Raw genomic sequence first — 13,754 nt, forward strand, 5'->3', positions numbered from 1 at the left:
AATTCGGGAGACTGATGGCATGCTTATGCAAGAGAGTAGACTGTATGTGCTGAATAATATGGAATTAAAGAAAGCAATTCATGATGAAGCACACATTTCAGCTTATGCAATGCATACAGGAGGTACTAAAATGTATCATACCATTCGACCATTTTATTAGTGGCTGGGTATGAAAAGAGAAATTGCTGAGTATGTGAGTAGGTGTGTCATTTGTTAGCAAGTCAAAGCATAAAGAAAGAAGCCTTTTTTATTAATGCAGCCACTTCCCGTTCCATAGTGGAAATGTGAAAATATTACCATGGATTTTGTGTCCAAGCTTCCTCATACACATAATGGTTATGATGGCATTTGGGTGATAGTTGATCGGCTTACTAAGTCAGCACATTTTATTCCTGTGAGGGAGAAGTATTCTTTAAGCCGATTAGCTGAATTGTTCATATCAAAGATTGTGAAGTACCATGGAGTTCCAGTTAGTATTATCTCAGACCATGATCCTAGATTTACTTTTAAGTTCTGGATAGCATTCCAGGAAGCTCTTGGTTCAAGATTACTTTATAGTACGACATATCATCCTCAGACAGACGGACAATCTGAGAGGACTTTTAGACACTGGAAGATATGCTAAGATCTTCTATCTTATAGTTTGGCAACACCTGGCATCAGCGGTTAGATTTGATGGAGTTTGCATATAATAACAGCTACCATTCGAGCATTGGTATGTCACCATTTGAGGCACTTTATGGTAAATCTTGTCGTACGCCTTTATGTTGGTCAGAGGTTGGTGAATGAGTTTTGGTGGGCCCTGAGATTATAGATGAGACTACTCAGAATATTTAGGTAATTAAGTCTAACCTGAAAGTGACCCAGGATCAGCAGAAAAGTTTAATAGACAAGCATGCCATGGACCGAGTGTATAAAGTTGGTGATTGGGTGCTTTTAAAGCTATCACCGTGGAGAGGCGTGGTATGGTTCGGGAAAAAAGGTAAGCTAAGTGCACGATCACTGAGTGAGTCGGTGACGTTGCTTACAGGCTTGAGTTGCCTCCAGAGTTGTCTAAAGTGCACGATGTTTTTCATGTCTCTATGCTTCGTCATTATGTTTTTGATCCATCGCATGTGATACCTCCTCAACCATTGGAAATTAATCCGGATTTAACTTATAATGAGGAGCTAGTGACGATTTTGGATTGGAAAGATAAGGTTCTAAGGAATAAGACCGTGCACTTGGTGAAGGTTTTGTGGAGAAATCACTCGGTAGAAGAAGCCACCTGGGAGACAGAGGAATGGATGAGAGATATGTATCCAAGGTTGTTTTATGATTATTAGTGGTTTGTAATTATTGTTTGAATTTCGAGGACGAAATTTTCTTAAGGGGGTTAGGTTGTCACAGCCCGTCCCAAATTATTTTTATCGATGGCGTGAAATGATTAAATTGCCCTTGAGCGTGTTGGTGGTGGTCTGTGTTATTGGGCTAAGGATTTAGACCAATTAAATATTTCCTAAGTGTTTGGACCCATTTAGGACTTAAGCTTTTGTTTGTTTTGGTTGGTAGCCCAAACTAGGACCACACACACACACCCAAACAACCCCGTTGACCCTTCCCTCTCTCATTCTCTTGGATTTTTTTGAAAGTCTGTACAACTATGAAGTGAAGCCTTCGTTTTCCCGAGAAACGAAAAACCCTGATTTTGAGCACTGTTCATGTGATCGTAATTGTGGACTTTTCAAGGAGTTTTGAGGTCCTAAGAAGCTTTAGAACATCTTCACGAAGCTCGGGGAAGAAAGTTGGAGTGTTTTGGACATCGGGAAGCTTAGTTTGACGAGTTTCAAATTTTGGAAGGATTATCAAGGTTTCTTCGGCGAGATCCGGTGGATTTCAAGGCTTGAAAGTGGTAAGAATGTGTTCTACCAACTCTAATCTTCATTTGGAGACAAATTTCATGGATTTGGTGCAAAAATGAGTGAGAAATGAAGGTTTGAATATTTTCCAGAAACCGATGATCGCAGCGGCGTCGGCAACGGTCTTCGTCGAACCAAGGAAGACGAAGAAGAATATTCCGTCAAGTCTGACGGAATATTCTAATGGCGTCAGGTAACGTCGTTAACTTTTATTAAGGTTTTAACGAAATATTCCTAACAGCTATTAGGCTCAGTTAGGGTTTGGCCGGCGCGTGGGACGTCCAAAAATTATTTTTAAAATATGGGGATGTTCTTGAGGTTGAGTAGATCACGTTGGTATATTCAAACATCCCATTTGAGCATTGTATGAGAAGTTATTTCCTAGTTTTGTGTATGTGCTTTAAATAACGTTTATATAGTTGTTTCGTATATAGGTGAGACCTATCCTGAGGACGAGTGCAGTCAAGCAAGGCTCGGGGGTTACGACCCTTCCACATATCAGTGAGTGGGCTTTTGGCTTTTGGCATTTTTCCCAGAAAATGCGTTTAAAAGAAATTATGTTTTGAAATGCCATGCATATTGAGTTATATTTAGAGTATGAATTACTATAGTATACATAATGTGATTTGATGATGTGGACGCCCAGGTAAGTACCAGGGAAGTTGTAGATTGTTTATATGTGAATTGAGATGTGTTGAGAATTTATAAACCTGCACCCCGTTGTTAGTGCTCCAGCTCGTGGCCAAGGCATAGGCCTTCACATGATGTTCACCTCTCACACCATACGCTCACCTTGGATCCAAGTTAGGTGCACAGTTTTATCGTACAGACCACTATAGGTGGTTCCGACTCGTAGGTGACCCACGATTATTCGTACAACCTTCACGTGATCGTAGCACTGGAGCGTATTTATATATTTACATCCAATCATGTCGTACATAGCACTTTAGGTAGTTCCGACTCGTGTGCAGGTATACTTGTTGAGCTATAGATTCAGCCGTACAGCCTACTTTAGGTGGATCCGGCTGATATATCATTTCACTTAAGATAATTATTCTGTTATTTTGAGTTATTTGGCATGGCATGCTTAGGAATATCGTTTTCTGAGCATGGTTTTGAGATATGTATCTATATATATACATTCTATTTTCTGTGAAATTATATAGGTTTTACGGCGAGGGGTTAGAACTTTTGTTAAATGAAATGGTTTTGAAAAGCTTTGTTTTCGCCCACTCACACTTTCTGTTTTACGCCCCTCTAGGTTATAGTTAAGAGTGCTTGTCGGTGGCTTACGAGGAATTCACGGAAATTCTGACAGATTATCACCAATGTAGGATTATCTTTATGGTTGTATAATTAGTATTCGTCCTATTGAACTGCACTTAGTCTACTTATGCTCTGATTGTGAACTCACACTTAATATCGCATTTGCACCTTATCTGATCTAGTGCTCTAGTTGGTTTGGTTTTTAGTTATCTGCATTTCCTTATATCTCTATTGCTTCTGCACTGTGCACATGGCTACGTCACCCTCACGTGACAACCAACATTCCTCTATCTAGGTCGGGGTGTGTCAATCTATGAGGTCAATAATCTCTTTTATCTCTCTTTTGCTAGGAAACCTTTGAATACTTTTATTATTATCGGCTAATTGAGATGTAATATAATCTAAATTTTGTCTAATTGTTTTTATGAAATTTTTCTGAAAATGCTCTAACAACTAGTTTAACAAATTATTATGCTTATTATTTTCTAATTTTATATTTTATGCTTGACTAATAATAAAATCTATAATACTATTGGCTTGTGAATTTTCTTCACTATGCAAAATATGATTATGCTTTCTCAATGGAAAATAACAAACTAAACTGTTTTGGTCTAAGGTTATTTTTCCTTTTGTGGTTCACTAATTTCTAAATTAAGGTAATCTATCATAAACCACAGTCTACCTTTCTCTAAAGTTATGGCTAACTGGTTTCTTAGAAACTCTCTTTCTTCTCTCAGTGTCTCTAAAGTTTGATCTATTGTTCTTTTTGCTTCTAAAACTTTATGTTGCACTTCTGTGTTATTATATTTACAAATAAATGAAGGATGTTCAAGATAACCAAGATAAAACTTCTGCTTCTTCAAAATCCTGCTAATTCTTTTGGATATATATGCTAATCTTCTCTTTATGCTAGTTATAGTTGGGTGTCTAGGACAATAAGTACCTAGTGGTTGTGGTTGACAAAGTCTACAACGACAATAATATCTGTTATTCATACAAAATTAAACAAGTGTGATATCAGTTGTGTTAATGACTTCTGTCGTCAAAGTACTTTACTATTATAATTACACCACTAAAATGTTAAACTTGGCTCTAATACCAAATTCATAAAACCTTGCACATCAAACTCGACATGTTTCAGCATGATGACCACTCACAATGCACGTATAAGGCCTTAACGACTGAACTTAGAGGTACAAAGAACTCAAAGGTACCCTGGTTAATGTCCAGTTATTTGTATGACAAGCATTAAACTATAACAGAGTGCTCGAGCAAAGTATGATCGTCAGTTTAGCAGGTTAATAATATAACTACAATAGTGTTTCCCTATTTTGGACTAGAAGTCTAATTAAACAAACACACTAAAGAAAGAAAGAAAACTTACTTAAGACTTGGAGATTGCTTGAATATGTACACTTGAACTTTTATTGATATATAGAATGTTTACAAGGAGAAGTGCTTACAAATAAGTGTTTACAAAGGATGCTAGGAAGGTTTTGGATGCTTGAGTGTATAAAGATTGAAGTATGGTGTGTATCTAGTGTTAGTGTAGTGTATGTTTACAATGAATGGAACTCTTCTTATATACACTGAATGAGGATAATATGATATAAAAAATTAAATTTTTTACAAATGAATGGTATGGACATCTCCTTGGTACTTGTCATCTTCTACCATTGCTGAAATTCTCAGCACTATTCCTGAAACGTGGTCTGACTTATTTGTCTTCTTTTGCTTTGCATGTGAACTTGCTTGTCTTCTTTTGCTTTGTCTTGATAAATGCATGTGAGCTTGTTGCATGGTTGTCTCTTAGAGCCTATTTTTCACTTTTGTTTTGAACATGCATGTGATCTTTCTGAAATGCTTTGTCTTCCTTGTCTTCTTTCCCATGCCCAATTTGGGTATTATCAAATTGTTTTGTCTTGATGATTAAAAGGAAACCTTTTTGGGTGTTTTCATTAGTTTTCCATACAAAAAAACCTAAACTAGGCCGCTCAAAGTTGCAGCCATTGTCAACAGAAAACCACTTAACAATCAACACGAACTATCACCCTCCACAAGCATCGAAGATCACGCCAGCAAGAACCCAAGAAGTAAGGAAGAACAAGACCAAATCATCATCCCATGACCAGCAAATGAACTACCACCACGAAACAAAGGAAACATGCAAAGAGATCCCACGAGCAACATCGCCAACAAGAGCGAACACCGGGAAAGACCAAGAAGGGCTGACAAAGTTGGTGGTGCGAACACCCGAGCCAAAGCTTTACACACCCTCTTGTAGATCTGCAACAAAACGTGGGAAACATAGGCGGCAGAGAGATGATGGATCAAAATTAGGAAGATGATGGAGGGGGAAAAGGGAATTAGGGGATAGAAGAAACAGAGGATGGATAAAGGTAGATGAGGGAAGGAGTAAGAGGGAGAAAGCAAAGGATTGTGGATGAGGGCTCAAACTAGTGGAATCAATGGCAAACAGAGAAAAGGACAGAGAAGACTGTGAGGGGTAAGGACAGGGAAAAGTTGCAAGCAACAAGAATAGCGAAGGGAGTGCCACCGACCTTAGTCATGACTAGGGCCGACAATGGCTCCAACATTGGCGACACCAACCTCCATGCCGAGATTTTTCCAACTTACAGCGTCGTCAAGCATGCAAAAACCACCCATGAAATTTCCAATTTCAACTCAAATTCCTATAATCAGGCAAATAGGTTGTCGTCATCATCGTCCTTGTCATCTATGGTGTCATTGACGACGGCATCATCGATGTCAAATGGTGATTCGAGAAAGGTGAGATATGTGTTTGTGCTTGTTGTGGACGCATGCACGCCTGGGGACGATGGGTAAAGAAGGCTAGCAAAGGAGGATTGTTGAGAGAAAGGTATTTTAAGTTGGGATATTTTGGGTAGGGCTAGTAGAGATTTGATGTTTAAAGAAAGGCTAGTAGAGATTGATGAGTTTGTGAGAGGGCTATTAAAGTTAATTACCCTATTGCAATTTCTTTTCTCTTTTGTCCTCGATGATGTATGTAATTAAGAGTGAGTACGGTCTAGTTTGTTCTCTAAATTGTGAACCGAGTTGCATACTAGTTTTCGATTCAGTCCAAACTAAAAATTTATTAACAAAACTGAATTAAATTAGACCGACAAGTAGGCTCCAAAAAGAAAGAGATAATGGACTCAAATAGACCTGACAATTTTTGACACGAAACGAAAACAACACGAAAATAATGGGTTTCAGGTCAACACGATAACTTATCGGGTCATTATCGAGTTAACAGGTTCTTAACAGGTATACACACGGGTAACACGTGGGTAACCCGTTTCGACCTGTTAAGAAAAAAATTATTTTGATAATTTTAAAGTTTAATTACTAAAAGATTTATTATAAAATACAATAGCCATATTAATATATACAATATATTCTATATTGAATATATAGTTTTGTATTATTATTCTATATAAGTTTAAAAAAAAGTTTTAGTCGTTATTTATTTTTATTATGAGAGTTACTTATTACCATTACTAGGATAAATTTTACTTAACATGTTGTTGTTCAAAATTAAAATAAACTAATATAGTATTTGTATAGGCAAGAACTAAGAAGACATACATACAAATATGAAAAATGTGAAAGAATATATAAACACTCGTGATTCATCATTATTCCTCCACGAGTAGATAATGGTTACACTTACATTATCATTTAGATTCTTAAAATCCTCAAAACCTTCATGAATAATGTTTTTTATTTGAGGGAAAAATTTATAAAATTAATACAAATTATTGTAGAAGTGTAAAAAATGTCAAAAAAAATATACAATCATTTATAGTGACAAACTTTACAACTTTCATGAAAGGGTTAGCTTCGAAATCTAACACTATAATTCATAAACCTTAAAATTATATTTAATCGTCGATTGTCATTTACGCTTTATTCTTCTTACTGAATTTCATTTAAAATTTTGTTTTTTGAAAACATGATCATCTAGCGGTTGTAAGAAGATGAACGGTTCGGATCTTTGATATCACGTTTCGATATTTACGGTTAACTAAAATATGAGTCGATGTCATATAGTTTGTAGAAACTTTATAAACATCAAACAATATTTTCACTAACTGTAACACTCTGAATATAATATCAATGATCTAAACCGTTCATCTTCCTGCATCCTCTAATAGATCAAGTTTTCAAAAAATAAAATCTGAAAAAACAAAATTTGATGAGAACAAAGAAGCGTAAATGTAAACAACAATCAACGGTTAAATTTTGATCTAAGATTTATATGATTATAGTGGCGAATTTCGAAGTGAATCTCTTCATGCAAGTTGTAAAGCTTGTCATTACGAGCGTTTATATATTTTTTCTATATTTTTTTACACTTCTACATTAATTAAAAAACTATTAAATACTTTAGGTAAGTGAAAATATACTTAAAAGAAAAATGCGTTTTTATGTTTTGGATTTGACAATATGGTATGTATATACTTATTTAGTATTATGTTTTTCATTTGATTATTTATTGGTTTAAAATATATTTTCCTTAACGGGTAACGAGTCGAGTCATATTTCCTGTTAATATTATTGGGTCGATTTCGGGTGGGGTCATTTTACCCGTTTATTTTAACAGGTGTTACACGACACGACCCGTTAAGATATTGGGTATGACACAAAAACGACACGAACACGGAAAACACAACACGAATGCCAGATCTAGACTCAAACCATAGCAAAAGAGGGGGAAAATGAAGAATTTTCCTCTTCGGCCACTTTTTTTTTTTGTTTTTTTTGGAAAACACCTCTTCGGCCACTTTAGAATCTCCAACTTCTTATCATTCCCCATCGCACAATCCAGCCAAACAAAAAGTTATAAAGAAAAAAGAATCAAATAAGAGGTTTAGTCTGGGCTTAATGGATTTAAAAGCTTTAGGTGTTGTATTGTTGTATTTGAGGTTGGGCTTTAGGAACTTGGGCATTGGGTTGCATATTATAATAAAATCAGTTTGGTTATTTTTTTCAAACAAAAACCGAATCGAGACGGTTTTTTGTCTGGGTTTGACAAGTTTTGGTTTGCTTTTTTTTTTTCTTTTCTTTTTTGACAAACAATAATGTGAGTGAGTAAAATTGTTAAATGTTAAGAGAGATGAGAATTGGTGAAAGCTGAACCTATACGAGGTACCTAAGTGTTATTGATTTCTGCCACTACAATAAAACACCATTTGCTTGGCTTGGATTTTTTATTTATCAATTTTTTGGCTGCCCCTATAGCTAGGTATGAGCATTAAGTAAAACGAGTGGGTTTAGATCAACCCATGTCCATTAACAGAAAAATAGTAATCCACAACCCACAAACTTATATACCAGCTTAATGGGCATACCCACGCCTAACTAAAAGAGTGGGTTTGATTTGTTTTATAAATTTTTTAATTTTGGGTAATGTTAGGGAGACCAAATTTTTTAAACCAAATTTATAAAACAAATGATGTGGTTGTAGATGATTGGATTATAAAGTATCGATTAATGTGTTTGTTTTTTTTTTTTTGTGACACCTCATTTAGTTTAAAAATTTGGTATTCCTAACATTATCCTTTAATTTATTGTATATGTTTACTTTGGGGACTTTTTCTGTTAAAATGTTTTGCTGGACATAATGGTTTCTATGCTACTGAAAATTTTTTAGGGAGTTTGAATGAAAATGTCATATCACTATTCACTTTTAATCATAAGGACAAATTTTCTGTGAAAAGTCCATAATGGATCAACCTCTTTTCATTGTTTACTCTCATACTGTTATTTCATTATCATGGCAGGGTCCACATTGATGTCTACATTTTTGTCTAATCTTGAATTATTGTACGTAACTCTGCATGTGACTTGTTGCATTATTATACTACTTTTCATATTTTGCTACTATGCAGCCAGCTCTTCATGCATCCATCATGTTGTCAATGTTGTGCAAATTGTTCCCGTACTGCTCATCTCATTCTTCTAGTTCTGCCTCTCTTTCTTTATCTTTTTTTTACCTTGTAATACATATCTGATGTTTCTCCTTTGAAATTTTGAGACTTTCAGTAGGACTGATGACAAACTTTTGCCTTTCTGTAAATATACATTCTTCTTCTTCTGCTACTGATATTATATCGTACTTAGAATCTTCAAACTCATCTAAAGCTAACATTTGGATTCCTCAGTATCTTAGAATATTTGTATGAAGGAGTCCATCTATATGGTGATATAAAAGATAATCTAAAGAACTCTTTACTAATCATGGCTATATGCCTAGATTTCTCCTTGTGCATATTTATATACCAATGATTACTAATAAACCTTATACAAATTTCTTTCAATTCTTTTAAGTAATCTTTTGTTGTTTTCTTAAGCTTTAAAAAAAAAAAAATCTAATTGAGAACTATAGTTAATGAATATTTTAATTGAGAACTATAGTTAATGAATATTTTATCAAGATTGACACACCCCGTCCCGAAGGAGGGCATACTGACCGTCACGTGAGAGTGACGTAACCATTTACACAGTTCGGAAGCTTTGAAAAATACAATTACTAAGATGAAACACCTGAGGGTGAGTCCTACTTTTGTGAATTCTGTCAGAACACCGTTGGATTCCTCGTGGCCACCAAAGTTCTGCTATCTAGAACCTGGAGGGGCGCAAAACAAAATTGAGTGGGTCAGTAAAACAAAGTTTTTCGAAAACTTTTCATTTAAAACATTTTTAACCCCTCACTGTAAAACCTGTATACTTTCCTAGAAAATAGCATAATAGCATATTACTTTTCATAAATCTCAAATCATCAATTTTTCTCAAAAACCAGAAAATATGCCATGTTATAATTTCAAAAACAGAATGAATGATGCATCAATGTAACAGGTGAAATGATGAATTAACCGGAAACCCTGCAGTTGGTCCTGTACGGTTAATTCTATAGCTCAACATCTAATCCAACCGGAGTCACCTTGGTGACCTGTACAGCACTACACTGCATATAAGTCGGAACTACCTGAAGTAGTCTGTACGACATGAATGGTGTAATAATACGCTCTAGTGCTTCTCTCATCAATAATCTGTGCACATAATCTAAGGTCACCTATCAGTCGGAACCCTTTCATGGTCTGTACGACATGTCGGAACCCTCTCATGGTCTGTACGACATTCACCTACTTGGATCCAAGGTGAGCGTGCGGTGCGAGGTGAATAATATAAGCACTAACACCATGATTGCAGGTTATGAGCTATCAACATAATATACATCATCAATGATTCACATGAATAATATAAAACTCACCTGATACTTACCTGTGCGTCCACAGCACCAATTCACATATATATATGCATCAATTATCAATTCATATAACTCATATCATTCATATCATTCATATTATGCATGCATGGCATTTTAAAACATACTTTCATTAAAACTCAATTTCTGGGAATTTAGATAGCATATAGGTATAAACAGAAAATACTGCCCACTCACCTGGAGTTCGCCCAACAACTCCCTAGCACCACACATCAAGGCGTCATGACGATCGGCACCTAGAACAATAATCAAATCCAACCTCAGAATTCATATCGATAGAATATGTAACTTATATAAAACACGTCACTACGCAGTTCGATCTGGAAGATCTGCAACTTAGATTTCCAATCCATAACTTTCAGAGGTCCACAATATACCTCTAGGACAACATCCTAAAATTTCATTACCATCCAACGGTCGGATCTCCGTCAATTTCCAAAACCAAGTGACAGTTAACATTCTATTTTATGAACTTACAACTCCAATTCCGGAAGATCCGTATATCGGATTCCCAATCCGTAAGTTCCTATAATCCTAAAATATTACGTATTACAACGTATCAAGGTTTGGTGACGATCCAACAGTTGGATCGTAAATTCACATTTTCACTTAACCACGAATCGAAACGAACTTAGGTTCAATTATTCAATTTACATCCATCAATTATCAAAACTGAACCTAGAACCTTAAAAACATGCTAAGAATGACATTGGCGGGCCATTGGCCACGCGCCGCCGCACGGGCCGCCGTGGGTGGCGGTTGGCCGCCCCAGCTCGCCGGAAAATCCAACTATTTCCAAAAATTCTCAAAAAATACAGAATTGAAGATCTCAACAAGTAGAGTAAACTTTATACCTGAGGCTAAGGCCAATTTGGCCCGGAAGAGCTCCAATTTCACCAAAATCCATGCGGAACCCTAGAATTGGGTGAGTTCCAATTCGTCTTCAAATCAACTCCGATGCTCCAACTAATGTTTGGGCTTTGTTCTAGGCCTCAAGAGAAGTGTATGGGTGGTGGCAATTGAAAGAAATTGCTTCGGAATTGGGTGATTCGAAGCCAAAGCCACCGCAAGAAATTGCTTCGGAATTGGGTGATTCGAAGCCAAAGCCACCGCACCCCTTCTTGCGGTTTTCTCCATTTTCAAAGCCAAATCTCTCCAAATTTGAGATGGAATGGATAGAGGAAGGCTCCTAGAGTGTTTTCCATGAAGTTTCTTGAAGCAATTCGCCGGAAAAACGGGTGAAAATCACCGAAAATCGGCATGGGTGCCGACTGGGTCAAAAATGGGCCAAGGCAATGCGGCCGATCCCCTGCGTCTCTCTCTCCCTCCTTTCCTCCTTTCCTCTTTCCTGGTTGGCCAGATTCTCCTTCTCTCTTCTCCTGATTCGTCCCTTTCTTCTTCTTTCAGATTGGGCAGTTTTGCCCAATCCCATTTTTCCTTTCTTCTTCCCCGATGCCCAATCCTCATTCTTCTTCTTCTTCTTACGCACACACACGCACAAACCTTCTTTCTCTCATCCCAACCATCCATTTCAAATTCCTTTAATCTGGGCCATCCAAATTTTAATAATAAAATTTATAAAATGCCCAAACTTCAAACTTTAAAATCTTTTTCGTTATAACTCCAAATAACGAACCGTCAGCGCCTACACGTTCGTAACGACGAGTACTACGAGAATATGTCAAGAAAACAAATCTTAGATGGCACGACACAACGATTAACCTCGAATAATGCGCGTGCCTCAAAGGGCATTTTTGTAAAATCCTTGATTAAAACTTTAACTCTTAAAATCAGGGACGGGCTGTCACAAAGATAGTCGAACTTTAATAATAAGGCTGGGAAAACTTTTACTACATTATGTTCTTTCTTATGCTTATAACTAAAATCTCATGATCTAAAATCTCTCATGTTAATCTTGGCCAAAGGTATGCTAACCTCTGGTTTACAAATACAACTCTCTAAATTATTACAAAGACATGGTGGATATATTTTTGTAGTAATATTTACCCCTGATTTTGGATCAAAGATGGATTGATACAAAGTACATTATAATTGTAATTATAACTCTTTTATAAATTGTGATGCTTTGCTCAGGATCTAATTTTGCTTGTTTTGTGGCATTATTCTTAATTTTTCTTTTGAAATTTCTTCTAATAAGATAACATTTTTTATTAAGTCTAATGGTATATTCCTAAGATATCTTTCATATCCTACATGTTTTTCTTCATTTGTCGGATGCTACTCATGACACACCCCGATCCTAGAATCAAGGCATGGTTATGCGAAACAACTATTAAAACGTTATTTAAAGCATACAACCAATAATACGTAATAACTTCTCATACGATGCTCAAATTGGGTATATGATTTATTGATGATGTGAATTGTGTTGAGAGCTCATAACCTGCACCTTTGGTGTTAGTGCTTATATTATTCACCCCGCACCACACGCTCACCTTGGATCCAAGTAGGTGCATGTCGTACAGACCATGAGAGGTGGTTCCGACATGTCGTACAGACCATTAGAGGTGGTTCCGACATGTAGGTGACTTTAGATTATTATACAGCTGTTGATGAGAGAAGCACTAGAGCGTATTCTTACACCATTCTTGTCGTACAGACTACTTCAGGTAGTTCTGATTTATGTGTAGAGTAGTGTCGTACAGGTCACAGTGGTGACTCTGGTTGGGTTGGATATTGAGCTATAGAATTAACCGTACAGGACAGCTGCAGGGTCTCCGGTTGATTCATTATTTCACCTGTTATATTGATGCATCCTTATTCTGTTATTGACGCTTACAGCATGGCATACTTTCTGGTTTTTAATAAAGATTGGTGAATTGAGATATTTGAAGATTTATATGCATATTATGTTATTTTCTGGGAAAGTATACAGGTTTTATAGCGAGGGGTTAGAAATGTTATTAAATAAAATGTTTTCGAAAAGCTTTGTTTTACTGACCCACTCAATCTTGTTTTGCGCCCCTCCAGGTTCTAGTTAGCTGTGTTGATGGCTCACGAGGATTCCCACGTCGTTCTGACAGACTCCTCATGTAGGACTCACCTTCGGGTGTTGTAATTTAGTAATGTTCCTACTTGACTGCACCTAGTACTTATGCTCTGAACATGTGTGTTTCACACTTAAACTCACTCTAGTATGCTAGTTGATTATTATTGCTAGTAGTTGGTTTTTATTCCTTCGTAATTCTTTTATCTTTTGCTTCCGCATCGCACTTTTGGTTACGTCACGCTCACGTGACGGCCAGCACGCCTTG

This window comes from Malus domestica, chromosome 01 (assembly GCF_042453785.1).
Source record: "Malus domestica chromosome 01, GDT2T_hap1".
NCBI classification, from domain to species: Eukaryota; Viridiplantae; Streptophyta; class Magnoliopsida; order Rosales; family Rosaceae; genus Malus; species Malus domestica.